Genomic DNA, 18,861 nt, shown 5'->3' with positions numbered 1-18,861 from the left:
ACCAAAAGTAGAGTGGACCTCACTGACAAACCATTGGAAGAGTGGGATGGTGAATTGTATGTTGATGGTTCCTGCTCAAAATTATCTGATGAGACCACAGTTGCAGCCTATGCTGTTACTACGTTACAGACTAAAGTTGAAAACAATAAGATACTTTACAACTCTGCGTAAGCGGCGGAATTGATAGCCTTGGCGCGAGCATGTGAATCGAGTGATGGTTCAAAGGCTAATGTGTACATTAACAGTTAGTATGCTTTTGACGTAGTATATACGTAGTATATTCTTTTGGCAGATTGTGAAAGGAGATGGGGTTTATGACATCCGATGGATCATAAATACGTCATGGTGAACTTACTGTAAAATTACTAAATGCTTTAACATTACCTAAGAAATTGGCTCTGGTAAAATGTTCAGCTCACAATAAAATTGAGAATGATGTAGGAAAAGTAAATGCATTTGCAGACAGGACAGCAAAAATACTGCACAAGATGAGTGCAGTACCATGTATGTGACAAGGACAGTTAGATGGTTACCAGAAGTTGGCATGATGAACCAGACAATAGACTATGTAAAGGATATTCAGGACGCAGCTACTCCTGTAGGAACTTGCTGAGTGGTACATTTGTGCCACTGTAGATAGTGAAGGATGTTGGGTAGACAAGAAAAAGAAAAGGAGATGGATGTTACCTAATGCTTGTGTGAATGCCATAGTTTCCTCAACACATGTACCTGCACACATGTGCATCATATGCCAGACATACAATGTAAGAAAAGGCACTCTTGTCCCTAAAGGAAATTTTGCACCACCGGACTTGCCATTCGAAGTCCTGTGAATGGATTTTGTAGAAATGGAACCAGTGAACAAGAAAAGGTATATGCTGGTGGTAATATGTACCTTATGCAGTTAACTGAACAATTGGGTTCTATCCGTGAACAGGTTAAAGAGGCACTGCCCAGGAGACATGAGGGCTCTGGACACTCCATCAAGCCAGGAGATTGGATCTTTGAAAGGAATTTCCAAAAGAAAAGGAGCCTAGAACACAGGTGGAAGGGGCAAGTTCTCCTGGCCACCCAGACTGCTGTGAAATGTGATGGGAAGAAGAACTGGATTCATGCATCACATGTAAAAAAGTGCCCTTTGCATACATTATGGTATTAGACAATTGCCCGAATACCAAGACTGAGCACATTCCGTACCAAGTTCCTTTCGGGAATGGAGAAGTGATTTTAAATGGTGAAATAAGGACACCAAAGGAACACGCTGACAAATATTATTTTCCCCTGAACTCTTTGATTTTGAGATATATGGACCCAGGTACAATTTGAGGAATAGGGTACGGTTGAACTATAAAGAGATTTTAAGTAAGAAACAGTCCCAGGAATGACTGCACACCATGCCGGTGGTCAAGACCGCCAACATCCAGACCAGTACATAAGCTTGCCATTGAGGCTTGGAAGTAAAGAACACTGGGGATTATTCGATTTTTTGTCTGTTAGAGTAAATCTATGGCAATATCTGTGAGGAAAAAAAGGTAATGAACAAGAAAAGACAGGGTATCGTAATATTTGCTGCACTGCTTTTTATTTGTTTACTCATATTGGTGATGTTTCTATTGCTTGAATGGTACAAAATGTTCGCCTCACTGCAGAAAGGGCAGTTTGTGTAAAATTGATTTCTTAACTTGGCGTGAGGGCTCCATTTTGTCTAACCTTTAGCTCCATTTGTTTATATACTACGAACAAAATTGTATGTCTTCAGCAAACCTGCTCATTTTTGTTTCTTACAAATGTGCTGGTTTCTTAAGAATTGCTTTTGAAACTTTGCAGAGGGCCTAAAAACCCCATGCTCTCAGAAATGTTATTTCTGTGCTTGAACATCCTGTTCTTGTGGTTGAATGGTGTTACAGGAAACATTTGCTTGAACATGTTTGGAAATTATGACATGTATAGTGTGGTAAAGTGGGTACTGCAATAAGACATAGGAAGAAAGGAGAAGAGGTCAGTTGCTCTTGGTCAGAGAGTGTCATCGACACTCTTTGGGGGGGACCCACTGCAGCGAAATAAAATGCTAACTTGAAGACTACTCCGAATCCTTGTATTCTATTTTGTAGCAATTCAGCCTGTTACAAGAAGAGACTCATTAATTTATTTCACACAGGAGCTGAAGATACAATGTTGCAGAAGTCTTCTTTGCTTTTTTGTTGCAGTTTGTAGAGTTCCTGGATGGTATGTGTTGCAGTTTCTTTGGTAAGAAGGTGAAATAAAGGATGCAGAGGATTCCTGATAAAGGCCCTCATTACAACCCTGGCGGTCGGTGTTAAAGCGGCGGTAAGACCGCCAACAGGCCGGCGGTAAAAAAAAATGAATTATGACTGTGGCGGAAACCGCCAACATAGACAGCCACTTTAACACTCCGACCGCCACAGCGGTACAAACAAACAGCATGGCAGTCACCGCCAACAGACAGGCGGAAGACAATGTACCGCCCACACCATTATGAGAGGCCAATCCGCCACCTTTTCCGGGGCGGATTCAACGCGAACAAAAACAGGACTGGAAGGGAAAAGGCTCACCTCTACACACCCCACGAGGAACCAGGACGCCATGGAGCCGGAACTCCAAATTCTACCTGCCATTCTCACCCAGCTCCTCTTCCAGGAGCACGACCGATGGCGGCGACCACCACTGTGAGTACTGCACCTACGACACAGGGGAGGGGGGAGGGAAAAGAGAGTGACACACACCACAACACGCAACACCCTCATCTCCACCCTCACCCACAACAACATACACACAAATACATGTTGAAACATTACATTTACACCCCCCAACCCCACCTGGAAGAACGCAAGGACAAAAGGAAATGAGTTGAACGATTGGAATGAGTAAAAATCCATTAGTGAAAAAAAAATATATACACTATTAACAAATATGTACACCAAGATTTTAAGTCCATGTACTGCACGTACATAGTCCGTGGACCACTGGGCCCAAAATGCATGGGTGAGGCCCACACAAGGTACCCAATCCAAATGGAGAGAACACTGCTGGGGCATCAGATCGAAATAAAACAGGCACCTCCGGGGGAAGGGAAGGGGGGGCACCTCAGCTGGATGAGTGTATGACGCCAGCTCCACAAGGGGGTTCCATGCCCAATGATGTATCCTGGGGAGTGCAAAGCCACAGTCTCTCAAGTCTCTCCAGTGGGTGGTTTGCCCACTGCTTTATCCTGGGGATTGCAAAGCCGCAGTCTCTCAAGTCTCTCCAGTGGGTGGTTTGCCCACTGCTTTATCCTGGGGAGTGCAAAGCTACAGTCTCTCAAGTCTCTCCAGTGGGTGGTTTGCCCCCTGCTTTATCCTGGGGAGTGCAAAGCTGCAGTCTCTCAAGTCTCTCCAGTGGGTGGGATGCCCACTGCTTTATCCTGGGGAGTGCAAAGCCGCAGTCTCTCAAGTCTCTCCAGTGGGTGGTTTGCCCACTGCTTTATCCTGGGGAGTGCAAAGCCACAGTCTCTCAAGTGGATAACAGTCTCCACTGGTTCTGGAGGGGGCTTTGTGCCCAGAGTGCTTCATCCTGCCAAGGACAGAGGTATTAAATGTTATTCTCCACTGGTTCTGGAGGGGGCGTTGTGCCTAGAGTGCTTCATCCTGCCAAGGACAGAGGTAGTGAATGTCATTCTACACTGACGGTGGGCCTACATGGAAGCTGTCCAGGCCCCTGGAACTGACCACCAGCCACGTACTGACCACTGGGGATGGCAGCTATGTCTGCGGTGGTGCCACTGGCACAGGATGTGGCGTGGCCACTGGCGGTGCTGGCGGCGGCCTCAGTGGCGGCAGTGCTGGCCGCGCTCATTGGGCAGCTGTGCTGGTGGGTGGCTAAGTGAGCGTGCTGCTGGTGGCGGTGTCCTGGGCAGTGGTGCTGGTGGGTGGCCAAGGGAGTGTGCTGCTGGCGGTGGTGTCCTGGGCGGCAGTGCTGGTGTGCGGCTCAGTGAGCGTGCTGCTGGCAGCGGTATCCTGGGCAGCGGTGCTGGTGGGTGGCTCAGTGAGCGTGCTGCTGGCGGCGGTGTCCTGGGCAGCGGTGCCTGTGGCGGCGGTGCATGTGGGGGTGCCGGTGGCAGTCTTGTCCGCCGTGCAGTTTGGCAGCGACTTCCCTTTCTTCCTCTGGCCCTTCCCCACCTTGGATGGTGGCACAGCTGTCTTGCCACTCACAACTGTAGTCCTGGGAGAGCCCTTGGTGGCAGGTGTTTTGGCCTTCTCCCTCCGGGCTGTGGCTTCTTTAGTTTTTGAGGTGGGGAATGTCCTTGTGATGGCTCCTTGGCACACTGGCTGCCCTGCTGCTTGGCGCACTCCAGAAGCCGGTTACTGCTCGCACCACTGTTCCCGGTGATGTGGTGGCTGAGATGCTGGGTTGGGACCTGGACAGGCGGGCCCTAGGGGACAGAAGGGGTGGGGGAGGTGTAGGGAAGAGGTCAAGGTTTGACAGGAAAGTTTTTTAGACACACTGGGACGGGTAGATGGAGGGAGTTTGGGAGTGAGGAAGAGGTAGTGGTTGTAGGAGGTGTACATTTGCTGACTTTGGGTGAAGGTGCATGGGCTGGAGGCTGTAGTGAGGTGGGTTGCTGTTGGGTGGGTGTGTGACTGCGTTTGTGTAGTTTGGGAGGAGGGCTCACAGACACACTGGGAGAGGACACAGGGGATGTGTGAATGGTAGTGGGGTGGTGAGTGCACATGAGCGGTGTGTGGTGATGGGCGTGCTGGTGATGGAGGTAGTGGCTGAAGATGTAGTGCATGCAGGTGTGAGTGGAGACGTGACAGGGAGGGAGGAGGGAGACGTGGAGGAGGGGACACAGTGGAGGCAGTGGGTGTTGGCATGTGTGCATGGGTATGATGCTTGTGTGAGTGCCTGTGGGATGTGTGGTGCTTATGTTTGCCAGAGCTACCCTTGTGTGTTGAGGTGTATGCATGCTGGTCTGATGGTGTGCTTGGGATAGCCTGAGGTACTGGGGATTGGGTCTGGGTGGAGGAAGTTGGAGGGGGGAGGCTGGACACAGGGACAATGGCTACCGCCAGTGCTGAGGCCAGAGTCTGAAAAGCTCGCTGTTGGGCTGCCTGACCAGAATGAATGCCCTCCAGGTATGCATATGTCTGTTGCAACTGCCTCTCTACACCCTGGATGGCATTCAGAATGGTAGACTGCCCAACAGTGAGGGATCTGAGGAGGTCAATGGCCTCCTCACTGAGGGCAGCAGGGCTGACAGGGGCAGGGGCTGAGGTGCCTGGAGTGAAGGATATGCCCACCCTCTTGGGTGAGCGGCCACGAGACCCACGCTGAGGGGCTGCTGGGAGATCGGTGCTGGTAGGGGGTGTGGCGGCTGTACCTGTAGATGCGGTGGGCACAGAGGGGCCCGCCAGCGCAAGGGAGCTCCCATCAAAAGAGGAGTCGGTGTCGCTGGTCTCAGCTTCTGTCCCCGCCGTGGAGCTCCCTTCACCCTCCGTCCCACTGTTGAATTTGGAGTCTGTAGTCTCGCCCTCCTGGGCCATGTGGGATGCAGCTCCCTCCTGCTCCGGTGGCACTGCTCCGCCACCTGATGATGCTAATGCACACAAGAACAGGGAGACCACAAAAAGGGGGGGGGAGAAAGTAGAAAGACATGTTCAGTGCATGCAATTCCGCTACCGTTGGTGGACACTACAGACACAGCAGCCCTCTGCACTGCTCCATGCACTTAGAGTTCCCTAATTAATCACAGGGCCATGGGGTACAAGGCCTATGCCCGATTGCTGCACACATGGAAGTCACAGGAGCGTGACTAGGGGTAGGTGCCTCTTACCACTGGTGGGGAAGGGGTGCCACTGAGCCTGCCTCACAAAGAGTCCTTGCCTGCAAAACTCGCCCTGGCCTAGGGTAACCCACTGCCCACCTCCCCCACCCAGACACCTCCCATGCGCGCTGAATCAGCTGAATGAGAGTGTACTCACCCGCTTGTGGCTGCTGTGATGCCCTCAAGCGCCCATCCAACTCTGGATACGCCACCGCCCGGATCCGGAACATCAGGGGGGTCATGGTGTGATGGGCACCCCTCCCACGTTGGGAGGTCATCCCCAGCTGGGCCTCCGCTGTCTTCTTGCTCCAGTGGTGAATGTCCTCCCATCTTTTATGGCAGTGGGTGCTCCGTCTCTGGTGGACCCCCAGGGTCCGGACTTCCTTGGCGATAGCACGCCAAAAATCCTTCTTTTGGTGGGTGCTGACCTAGAGGAATAGTACAGGGGGAAAAGGAGAAAATATAACCGTCTGGACCGTCACTGTCATTGGCCCACGTTCCCACCCTTGCCCTGACGCACATACACTCACCGTTGTTTCATGAATGCCTCATTCCCCCCATCTCCCATCCACACCACTCCAAACAGACATTGCCCATACAGCATGCTCACAGTGTACTCACCTGTTTGTCTGGAGGACCGTAGAGTAGCGTGTACTGGGGGAGGACCCCATCCACTAGTTTCTCCAACTCCTCTTATGTGAAGGCAGGGGCCCTTTCCCCAGACACTTGAGCCATTGTCACTTCTAGACTGAGGTCACAGCAGCACTTGCAGTGTAGGTCCTCTCCTGTCGAAGATCAGGTATCAAGTGAGTGAACAGAGAAAAAATGGCAGTCACGTCCGCGGTGGTGCGTACCGTCACCGCCGGCGTACATCGTCATCGGCTCCTGGGACCCATAGGGTCCAATGTTAACCTATGCAGGATTGCCCAGCGGTCTTCGACCGCCTACCGCGATGGTGTACAACGCCAGCGCAGTTACCTCATATCCCATTGTGCCACCTTACAGGTCAGGCAGCCGCTATTTCTGGGGGCCACATGGCATTAATTTTAAATGCGTCACACATATTTAGGCCTGTATTACACACTAAGACAGGCACATAGCGGATTGACAAATGTGTGGAATAAAGCTGTGTTTTCGCACCTCAGTGTTGGCTGACCCTTGAGCTCGCTGTTCTCATCCATAGAGCACGTCCGCTGGGGCAAGTGAGGAGATGGTGGCATCCTCCGGTGTACAGACCGCTTGTGGACCTGTCGACAATGGAATAGCGACATGTAATTGTTAGCTACATACTTGACCGTGCCACAATCCATGAACTGTGTGCCCAGTTGGAGCCAGACCTGATGTCAGCTATCCACCATCCCACAGGCATCCCCCCTCTAGTGCAGGTCCTGTCAGTACTCCATTTCCTGGCAAGTGGGTCTTTTCAAATGACAGTGGCCATAGCATCAGGGATGTCCCAGCCTATGTTCTCCAACGTGTTATCCAGAGTGTTGTCTGCCCTGCTGAAACACATGCACAGCTACATCGTTTTCCCTTAGGTGGAGGATTTGCCTAGAGTGAAAGGTGACTTCTATGCCCTGGGACATATCCCCAACATCATAGGTGCCATTGATGGGACACATGTGGCCTTGGTCCCCCCGCAGAAACAGAAACCGGAAGAGTTACCATTCTATGAATGTGCAGATGGTGTGTCTGGCCGACCAGTACATCTCCCATGTGAATGCCTAGTTTCCTGGCTCAGTGCATGACGCTTACATTCTGAGGAATAGCAGCATCCCTTATGTGATGGGGCAATTCCAGAGGCACCATGTGTGGCTATTAGGTGAGGACATGGACCCTATACAGTGTGACTATTTGTCTGGGTCTGGGGTTGTCCCTAAGGGTTAGTGTGTGTCTAACAGTTGTCCCTCGATATTTGCAGGTGACTCTGGCTACCCCAACCTGTCATGGCTACTGACCCCAGTGAGGAATCCCAGGACAAGGGCAGAGGAATGCTACAATGAGGCACATGTGTGACCTAGGAGGGTTATAGAGAGGACCTTCGGCCTCCTGAAGGCCAGGTTCAGGTGCCTCCATATGACAGGTGGTTCCCTATTCTATTTACCAAAGAAGGTGTGCCAGATCATCTTGGCCTGCTGTATGCTGCACAACATGGCTTTGCGACGACAGGTGCCTTTTCTGCAGGAGGATGGTCCTGAAGGAGGTGTTGTGGCAGCTGTGGAGCCTGTGGATAGTGAAGAAGAGGAGGCAGAAGAAGAGGACATAGACAACAGAAACACTGTGATTCATCAATACTTTCAGTGAGACACAGGTAAGAAGACATCACTGCCTCCTACATCTGATACACTTGTTCTACCTCTCATCTGTCTGTCACTTTCACCCAGTGTATGGACCCTGATTTGTCACTTTCCCTTTCAATTTCACAGATGTGGGTCCCACTGTGTGACCTCTGCTATGTTTCCTCATGGATTAGAGCTGTGTGACATAGGTATGTTGACAATACAAAGGACATTGCTATTTCCCTCAGTTATTGCAAATACACATTTGTGAAAGCACTGACTGACTCCAGATTTTGTGATTTAAGGGTGTTTATTTAAGTGCTAAATAGTGGGGGGGGGGTTGTAAAATGATCAGGGGTGATGGTGGAGGAATGTCCATGGCAGAGTCCAGTCTATTAGTCTCACAGGTGCATTGTCCAAAGGGGCATAGGAAGTGGAGCTGGGGCAGTTTAAGGATGGACAGGGTGACAAAGTGAGACAGAAGGATGACAATCAGGGTGGTCTCATTTATTGGCGGGGGTCTTGGCATTGTTCTCTGTCTTTGTCCTGGATCTCAGGGACTGCTTGTGGGGTGGTTCTCCATCTGCAGGGGGTGGGGTGCTGGTGTTGTGGTCCTCTGGTGGTGCCTCCTGTCCACTAGCGCTGGCGGAGGTGGTGGGCAGTTCATCGTCCAGGCTAGTGTCAGGGGCCCCTTGTTGTGCCACAGTGTCCCTCCTGGTGTTCATGAGTTCCTTCAGCACCCCTACAATGGTGCCCAGGGTGATATTGATGGATTTTAGTTCCTCCCTGAACCCCAAATACTGTTCCTCCTGCAGCCGCTGGGTCTCTGAAACTTGGCAAGTACTGTTGCCATTGTCTCCTGGGAATGATGGTAGGCTCCCATTATGTTGGAGAGGGCCTCGTGGAGAGTGGGTTCCCTGGGCCTGTCCTCACCCTGTTGCACAGCAGCCCTCCCAGTTCCCTGTGTTCCTGGGCCTCTGTCCCCTGAACCGTGTGCCCACTACCACTGCCCCCAGGTCCCTGCTGTTCTTGGGGTGATGGGTTAGCCTGGGTTCCCTGTAGTGGTGGACATACTGCTGCTTGACGTGTCCTGGGGACAGAGGTATGGGCCCGCTGGGTGGGTGTTGTGCTGGTGTTTCCTGAGGGGGGAGGCTCTGTGGTGGCCTGTGACTGTGTGAGGGGAACCGACTGTCCTGAGGCCCCAGATGGGCCGGCTGGTCATCTAGATTCAGTTGGACAGAGCTGCTGTCATCACTGTGGGCCTCTTCTGTGGGTGGAGTGGACATGTCTGGACCCTCCTGTCCGGTGACGTTGGGTAGGGGTCCTGCAGGGGTGTAAAGGCATGATTATTGCATCTGTGTGTGCCATGGTGTGCAATGGGTGGGTGACCCTGTACCCCAGTGCTTTCATTCCTGTGTAGGACCTTGTGTACTAATTGTTTAGGGGTCTGTGTGGGTATGTGTAGTGGACATGCATTGGTGATGGGTGTCCATGCTTTGGTGTTGCATGCAGGGCTTGGTGTTGGGATGTGTGGCTTGTGATAGTGGGACATATGTGAGGAGTTGGAGTGATGGGGGTGAGTGGGGGTGGAGGTATGTGATAGCATGCAGGTAGGGTGTGGGATGTAATAGTTAAGATTTGACTTACCAGAGTCCATTCCTCCAGCTACTCCTGCAAGCCCCTTAGGATGCAGTATAGCCAAGACCTGCTCCTCCCATGTTGTTAGTTGTGGGGGAGGAGGTGGGGGTCCGCCGCCAGTCTTCTGAACCGCAATGTGGTGTCTTGAGACCACGGAACGCACCTTCCCCCATAGGTCGCTCCACCTCTTCCTGATGTCATCCCGTGTTCTTGGGTGCTGTCCCACTGCGTTGACCCTGTCCACGATTCTGTGCCATAGCTCCATCTTCCTAGCTATGGTGGTGTGCTGCACCTGTGATCCGAATAGCTGTGGCTCGACCCGGATGATTTCCTCCACCATGACCCTGAGCTCCTCCTCAGAAAACCTGGGGTGTCTTTGCGGTGCCATGGGGTGGTGTGGGTGATGTGTGAGGTGGTGTGTGTTGTGAAGTGTGGGGTGATGTTTAGGGGTGTGTGGTGTTTTATGCGTGGATGTGTATGTGTGATGGTGTTGTGTGCCTCTGTATGCTGGTGTTGTCTTTGCTGTGCTGTCTCTCTGGCCTTCGTCAACATTTTCGGTAGTAAGGGTTTGTGGGTGATGTGGGCGGGTGTTTTTTTATTGTATTGGGTGTGTGGGAGTGGTGTGTGTATGTGTATCAGGTGTGTGTATTTGGAATTGTCCAATGTGGTTGTGTTTTGTAAATGTGTGTGTATTTTGAGTGCGGCGGTGTGTACCGCCAATGGAATACCGCGGTTGAAAGACCGCTGCGTGGATTCGTGGGTCGTGATAGTGTGGACGTATTCCTGTTGGCGTGACGGTGGAGGTTTTTTTATCGCCAGTTTATCACTGACCTTTGGTGTGGCGGACTTGTGTGGGTGTCTAGATTTTGGCGGATTCAGAGCTGTGGGTCGTAATAGATGTGGCGGAATTCCACGGCCCCGGCGGTGTGTTGGTGGTCTTCTGCATTGCGGTAAGCGGGATTTACCGCCAAAGTAGTAATGAGGGCCAAAGTCTTGCAAGACGCATCGGAAGAACCATCCAAGAGAGAGAGACTAAATAGCCCTGAAAGTGGGTTTGGTCAGCTAAACAGGTAAGCATCTATCAGGGGAGGGTTCTGACATCACCTGCTGACGCTGGCCACTCAGATGCTCTCAGAGTGCCCTGCCAACCTGGAATCCAAGATGACAAAACCCAGGGTCCCCCTGGAGGAGCTCTGAGCACCACCCCTAGGATGGTGATGAACAGGGGAGTGGTCACTCACGTTTCCTTTATCCAGTTACGCACCAGAGCAGGGAGTACTGTGTGACTATAGTGGTACTGCAAAAGCTTTACATGTCTCCTAGTTCAGCCTTGGCTGCTCTGCTACAAGCTACGTCTAGACAGCCTAGCTGCTAGACACTGACTACATTTTACTAATAAGGGATAACTGGACCTGGTATAAGGTGTAAATACCTCTGTTACCCACTAGAACCCAGGCCAGCCTCCAACAATATTACACTGTGGCAATTAAATAAAAGGATAGAGGCCACAGAGTAATGGGTCTGCAGCTGAGCTGCTAGTACCTGATCCTGTTTCCCTTTCCCAGCCATGAATCCCCAACCATTGGTAAAGGCCAGGAGAATGGCAATCACTACCCCTGACTTTGGTCAAGGTATGGCCAGTAATTAAAACACCACCCTCTTTGGTGTATTGTAAATGCCTGAGACCTGTTGTTCAAAAATGTCTCCCTGTATTTATGATGCTCTGGGTGAGTGGGATTAATGTTACACCCAGGAGAGCATTAGACAGCACTACCCCCTCCAGGTAGCACTACCATTGCCATGGCAATTACTACCACCCTTATCAACAGCACCACCGCTATCAGTACTAGCACCACTACACCATTACCTCAACTATAAGTGCCACCAGTACGACTAACATAACCATGGTATGTGTGTACCGCCATCATCCATGCACCATCTCATCAACCATTATAACCTGGCAAAACAACATACACCAAAACCTCCAACATCATGTCTCCAGTCTGCCGACATAAGGCATTGAGGCGGTCATTCCAACCGCGGCGGGCAGCGAAAGCCGCCCGCCATGCGGTTACCGCCGAATGACCGCACCGCAGTCAAAAGACCGCGGCGGCCATTCTGGCTTTCCTGCTGGGCCGGCGGGCGACCGCCAAAAGGCCGCCCGCCGGCCCAACGGGAAAGGCCAAGCAACGATGAAGCCGACTCCGAATGGAGCCGGCGGAGTTGCTGGTGTGCGACGGGTGCAGTGGCACCCGTCGCGATTTTCAGTGTCTTCTTTGCAGACACTGAAAATCATAATGGGGCCCTGTGAGGGGGCCCCTGCACTGCCCATGCCAGTGGCATGGGCAGTGCAGGGGCCCACAGGGGTCCCACGACACCCGTTCCCGCCATCCTGTTCCACCAGGATGGCGGGAAGGGGGTCGGAATCCCCATGGCGGTGCTGCAAGCAGCGCCACCATGGCGGATTCCTTGGGCCAGGGGTAAACCGGCGGGAAACCGTTGGTTGCCCTTTTCTGACCGCGGCTTTACCGCCGCGGTCAGAATGGCCCAGGAAGCACCGCCAGCCTGTTGGCGGTGCTTCCGCGGTCCCTGGCCCTGGCGGTCATGGACCGCCAGGGTCGGAATGACCCCCTAAATGTCTTCTACTGTCATATAACTATTGATGAGAGTTTTAGCGCACAAGCTTACTTAAGAAGGGTATCGTACACTGTGAAAATAAGGAGGTTTTGCCCAGGGTCCAGAAGAAAGGAAACAAGGCTAAGTGGGTTTTCAAATCTTTTTGAAATGTCACCAGTGAATCAATCATAAAGAAGGAAATGGGGAGTTTGTTCTAGTTCATTGAGGTCAAGTAGTAGGAAGTGTGGTCTCCCATCTTTTAATGTCTGATAAGGGGTAAGATAGGCTACCTTCAGAGAGGACAAGTGTAGCCGATGGTAAGGGTAATGGAAAGTGACATTGGAGACTAAGGGGGTCATTCTGACCTCGGCGGTAAAAGGCGCTTACCGCGAGACAGAAGACCGCCATAACACCGCCGCGGCCGCGGTAACCCGCCACGGTCATTCTGACCCGCAACTGGCAAACTGCCAAAATCCCGGCATCCACAAAAGTCCGCCACACCAAAGGTCAGCGATAAACTGGCGATGACCAAACCTCCACAGTCACGCCAACAGAAATACGCCCATGCCATTACGACCCACGAATCCACGCGGCGGTCTTTCAACCGCGGTATTCCATTGGCGGTACACACCGCTGCGGTCAAAATACACACACCCTTACAAAACACAACCACATTGGACAATTTGAAATACACACACCTGATACACATACACACATCACTTCCACACACCCAATACAATATAAAACACACACTCACATCACCCACAAACCCTTACGACCACAATAGCGACTGAAGGACAGAGAGAGACAGCACTGCTTAGAGTAGACCAACACACATAGGCAAATCAGAACATCACCCATACAATTACCACGCACAAAACACCATACACCACCACACACACCACACTCTATAACACATACAACATCCCTCACCTCATCCACACCACCCCATGGCACCCCAAAGACACCCCAGGTTCTCTGACGCAGAACTCAGGGTCATGGTGGAGGAAATAGTTTGTGTAGAGCCCCAGCTCTTCGGTGCACAGGTGCAGCACACCACAATTGCTAGGAAGATGGAGCTATGGCAAAGGATAGTCGACAGGGTCAACGCAGTGGGACAGCATCCACGCAATCGGGATGACATAAGGAAGCGCTGGAACGACCTACGGGGGAAGGTGCGTTCCATGGTATCAAGGCACAACATAGCAGTGCAGAAGACTGGCGGCGGACCCCCACCTACTCCCCCAGAATTTACAGCATGGGAGGAGGAAGTCTTGCACATCCTGCATCCTGAGGGCCTCGCAGGAGTATCTGGAGGAATGGACTCTGGTAAGTCTAATCTTAACTACTTCTTCCCACCCCCTCCCCACCTGCATCCCAAATCATACACCCACCCTCACCCCCATCACACCAATTCCTTGCAAATGGCTCACCATCACATCCCACCCATCCCAAAACCTAGCCCTGCGTGCGTCCCCAAAGCATGGACACCCATCCTCAAAGCATGCCCACTGCACACACCCATCACCCCCACAAGCCACCGTCACAACAGCCCCCACAAGGGAATGCCAGCACTGGGGTACACAGGCACCCACCCATTGCACGCTATGGCACACACAGAAGCAATAACCATACTCTTATACCCCTGCAGGACCCGAACGCCACCACACCGCCACGGAGGGTCCAGAGATGTCCATCCCACCCCCAGAAGAGACCCCAGTGATGACAGCAGCTCTGTCTCCCTGGACCCTGATGACCAGCCCGGCCCATCGGGGACCTCGGGACAGTCGGTTCCCCCCAGACAGCCACAGGCTACACCAGACCTAACCCCCTCTGGGAACACCAGCACAGCTCCCACCCAGCGGGCCCATGCCTCTGTCTCCAGGACACGTCAATCAGCGGTGTGTCCACCACTACAGGGCACCCAGGTTGACCACCACCCCAACAACAACAGGGACCTGGGGGCAGTGGTAGTGGGCACACCGTCCAGGGGACAGAGGCCCAGGGAAACAGGGGAACTGGGAGGGCTGCTGTGTGACAGGGGGGGGACAGGCCCAGGGAACCGACTCTCCAAGAGGCCCTCTCCTCCATCATGGGAGCAAACCACCACTCCCAGGAGACGATGGCTACGGTACTGGCCAGGTTCCAGGAGATCCAGGTCATGCAGGAGCAACAGTACATGGGGTTCAGAGAGGAACTGAGGAGCATTAGTTCCGCAATGGGGACCATCGTCGTGGCCCTAAACCAGATAGTCACCACATTGCGGGACCATGTGGCACCACAAAGGGCCCCTGTCACTAGCCTGGACCAGGAACAGCCTACCACCTCCGCCGGCGCTAGTGGACAGGAGGCCCCGACACAACGACAGGCCACCAGAACCCCACCTCCTGCAGAAGAAGAACCACCCTGCAAGCGGAACCTGAGATCTCACAAGAAGACAGAGTAGGATGCCAAGACCCCCGCCAGCATAAGATACCCCCTGATGTCATCCCACTGTCCCACATTGTCACCCTGTCCAACCTCAAACTGCCCCTGCTCCATCCTTCCACAGGCATATGGGCAATGCACCTGTGACACTGAGAACTGGACTATGCCATGGACATTACTCCACCCCCACCCATCACCGTTCTACAATCATGTACCTAAATGTAGCACTTTAATTAAATCACTTATTTCACTCAAAGAATCTGGAGTCTGCTTGTATTCTTAACAAATGTATTACACATAACGGTGCAAAAATGTTTAGTTACATTGTGATAACAACATACCACTGTCACACAGCTGTAGTCCATGGGCAAACAAAGCAGAAGTCACGCAGTGGCGCATACAGCCCTGAAAAGGGAAGGTAAAGTCACAAATCAGTGAACAGGAACTGGGTGGAAACACCGACAGTAGAGAGGCAGGAGGCTGTAGGTAAATGTAAAATGGGGTAGTTGATTCTTACCTGTGTGCTACTGAAAATACTGTTCTATCACTGTGTCCCTGTTGTCTGTGTCGTCCCCGTCGTCTTCCTCCTCTTTACTCTCCACAGGCTCCACAGCTGCTACAACACCACCATCTGGACCATCCTCCTGCAGAAAAGGCACCTGGCGTCGCAAAGCCAGATTGTGAAGCATACAGCAGGCCACGATGATCTGGCACACCTTCTTTGGTGAGTACATTAGGGATCCACCTGTCATATGCAAGCACCTGAACCTGGCCTTCAGGAGGCCGAAGGTTCTTTCTATGATCCTCCTAGTACGCCCATGGGCCTCATTGTACCGTTCCTCTGCCCTGGTCCGGGGATTCCTCATTGGGGTCAATAGCCAGGAGAGGTTGGGCTAACCAGAGTCCCCCAATAGCCACACACGATGTCTCTGTAACTGTTCCATCACATACCGGATGCTGCTATTTCGCATGATATACGCGTCATGCACTGACCCAGGGAACTTGGCATTTACATGGGAGATGTACTGGTCTGCCAAACAGACCACCTGGACATTCATCGAATTATAACTTTTTCTGCTCCTGTACACCTGTTCACTTTCTCTGGGGGGAACCAAAGCCACATGGGTCCCATCAATGGCACCAATGATGTTGGGGATATGTCCAAGGGCATAGAAATCACCCTTCACTGTAGCCAAATCCCCCACCTCAGGGAAAACAATGTAGCTCCGCATGTATTTCATCAGGGCAGACAACACTCTGGACAAAACCTTAGAAAACATAGGCTGAGACATCCCTGATGATATGGCCACTGTTGTTTGGAATGATCCACTTGCCAAAAAATGGAGTACTGACAGAACCTGCACCAGAGTGGGAATCCCTGTGGGTTGGCGGATGGGGGACATCAGGTGTGGCTCCAGCTGGGCACACAGTTCATGTATAGTGGCTCTGTCAAGCCTGTATGTCAGTATGATATGTCGTTCTTCCATTGTCGACAGGTCCACCAGCGGTCTGTACACGGGAGGATTCGTCCTTCTCCTCGCAAGTCCCAGCGGACGGTGCCTAGGAAGGACAACATGGAGCACAGAGTCAAGCAACCCACAGGTACGTTCCCACAGCTTGCACAGTACACGATTCGCTATGCATTGAATGGCTTGTATGAGTGGCAATGCAAGGCCTAGGCCTGAGTGACGCAGTAGAAATTAAGCCATGTGGGCCCTTGAAATGGCGGCTGCCTGACCTGTGAAGTGTGACAATGGGATGTGAGGTCAATGCGCTGGCGTGGCACACCGTGGCGGTAGGCGGTCGAAGACCGCGGTGCAAAGCCGCATTGGTTAACATTGAACCCTATGGGTTTCAGGAGCCAATGACAATGTGCGCCGGCGGTCGCGGTACGCACCGCCGCGGTACGCACCGCCGCGGGCGTGACCGCCATTTTCTAACTGCTTAATCACTCGAGACCTGATCATCCACAGGAGAGGACCTATACTGCTAGTGCTGCTGTGACCTCGGTCTGGGAGAGACAATGGCTGCTGCGACTGGGGAAAGGGCCCCTGCATTCACATCTGAGGAATTGGAGAAACTTGTTGATGGGGTCCTCCCCCAGTAGGCGCTACTCTACGGTCCACCAGACCAACAGCTAAGTACACAGGGAGCATGTAGTATGGGCTATGCCTGTGTTGAGTGGGGTGGATGTAAGATGGTGGGGAGGGGAGCGAATGAGGAGTGCAACGCACGACAGATGAGAGCATGTGCCACATGGCAAGGTTGGGGAGGGGGGGCCACTCACATCGACCATGCAGAAAAGTGATGATATTTCCTTTCCCACCCTGTCCATGTCACATAGGTCAGCGCCCATCAGAAGATCGACATTTGGCGTGCCATCGCCAAGGACGTCCGGGCCCTGGGGGTCCACAACAGACGGGGCACCCACTGCCGTAAGAGGTGGGAGGACATCCGCCGCGGGAGCAGAAAGACCGCCGAGGCTCTGCTGGGGATGGCCTCCCAACGTAGGAGGGGTGCCAGCCCGCAATTGACCCCCCTGATGTCCCGGATCCTGGCGGTGGCCTACCCCGATTTGGATGGGCACGTGAGGACATCACAGCAGACACAAGGGGGTGAGTATCAGCACATTCTGCTATCTTTGCGCGCAGTGGAGGTGTCTGGGTGGGGGAGGAGGGCTGTGGCTATCTCTAGGCCAGGGCGCTTTCTGTAGGCTAGGCCCCTCCGTTAGGCATGGCCCTGTGCCCCTGCCCCCCACCTCTGTAGGGTGCTATGTACAGCTATCCATGGTCCGGCCTCACCTTTGTGTGCATTTGTCGTCCATAGACTTGTAGGCCAAGTCACAATAATTGAGTAGTGTACCCCGAGTGCGCGGCGTAGTGCAGGGGGCTTCTGTGTCTGTCCTCTCCGCCAACGGTGCCGCCAATGCATGCACTCAACATGTCTTTCTTTCTTCTCCCACCCCTTTTTCTTGGTTTTCCTGTTCATGTGTGCATTAGCATCATCAGGCGGAGGAGAAGTGGCATCAGTGCACGAGGGAGCTGCATCTCACATGGGCCCAGAGGGCCATACAACCGACTCCGAGTACACCAGTGAGACAGAGGGCGAGGGGGGCTCCACAACGGGGACCCGTGTAGACGTCAGCGACACCGACACGTCCTCGGAAGGGAGCTCCCTTGCAGTGGCGGCAACATCCGTGCCCACCGCTACAACAGGTACAGCCGCCACCCAGTGCACCAGCCCCGCTCTCCCAGCAGCCCCTCAGCGTTCGCCCCGTGCCCGCTCGGCCAGGAAGCCGGCCATCTCCTTCGCCCCAGGCACCTCAGGCCCTGCCCCTGTCACCCCTGCTGCCCTCAGTGAGGAGGTCATTGACCTCCTGAGGACCATCATTGTTGGGCAGTCTACCCTTTTGAATGCCATCCAGGGTGTAGAAAGGGAGGTGCATCGGAGCAATGCATACCTGGAGGGCATTCATTCGGGTCAGGCTGCCCATCAGCGATCGTTCAACGCTCTGGCCTCAGCACTGACGGCAGCCATTGTCCCTGTCTCCAGCCTCCCTCTTCAAACTCCCTCCACCCAGTCCCAGTCCCCTGTTCCTCTGCCTATCCAATCCACACCATCAGACCAGCCTGCACACACCTCAACACCCAAGGGCAGCTCATCCAGACATAAGCACCACAGATCACACAAGCATTCACCCAAGCAACATCCAGATGCAGACATGCCAACAGTCACTACCTCCTCTGTGTCCCCCACCTCCTCGTCTCCCTCCTCCCTCCCTGTGACGTCTCCACTCACACCTGCATGCACACCCCCATCAGCCAGTACGTCCATCACCAGCGCACCCTCCACACCAGTCCGCACACGTGCAGTCACCACCCCCACTGCCATTTACACGTCCCCTGTGTCCTCTCCCAGTGTGTCTGTCACCCCCTCTTCCAAAACACACAAACGCAGGCAGCCACCCACCCAACAGCCATCCACCTCACGACAGCCTCCGTCACAAGCACCTGCACCCAAAGACAGCACACTTGACTCTCCTACAACCACATCCTCTTCCTCCACTCCTATACCCACTGC

Source organism: Pleurodeles waltl, chromosome 2_1 (assembly GCF_031143425.1).
Source record: "Pleurodeles waltl isolate 20211129_DDA chromosome 2_1, aPleWal1.hap1.20221129, whole genome shotgun sequence".
Classification (NCBI taxonomy): Eukaryota; Metazoa; Chordata; class Amphibia; order Caudata; family Salamandridae; genus Pleurodeles; species Pleurodeles waltl.
Note: the sequence above shows the minus strand (reverse complement) of the source record.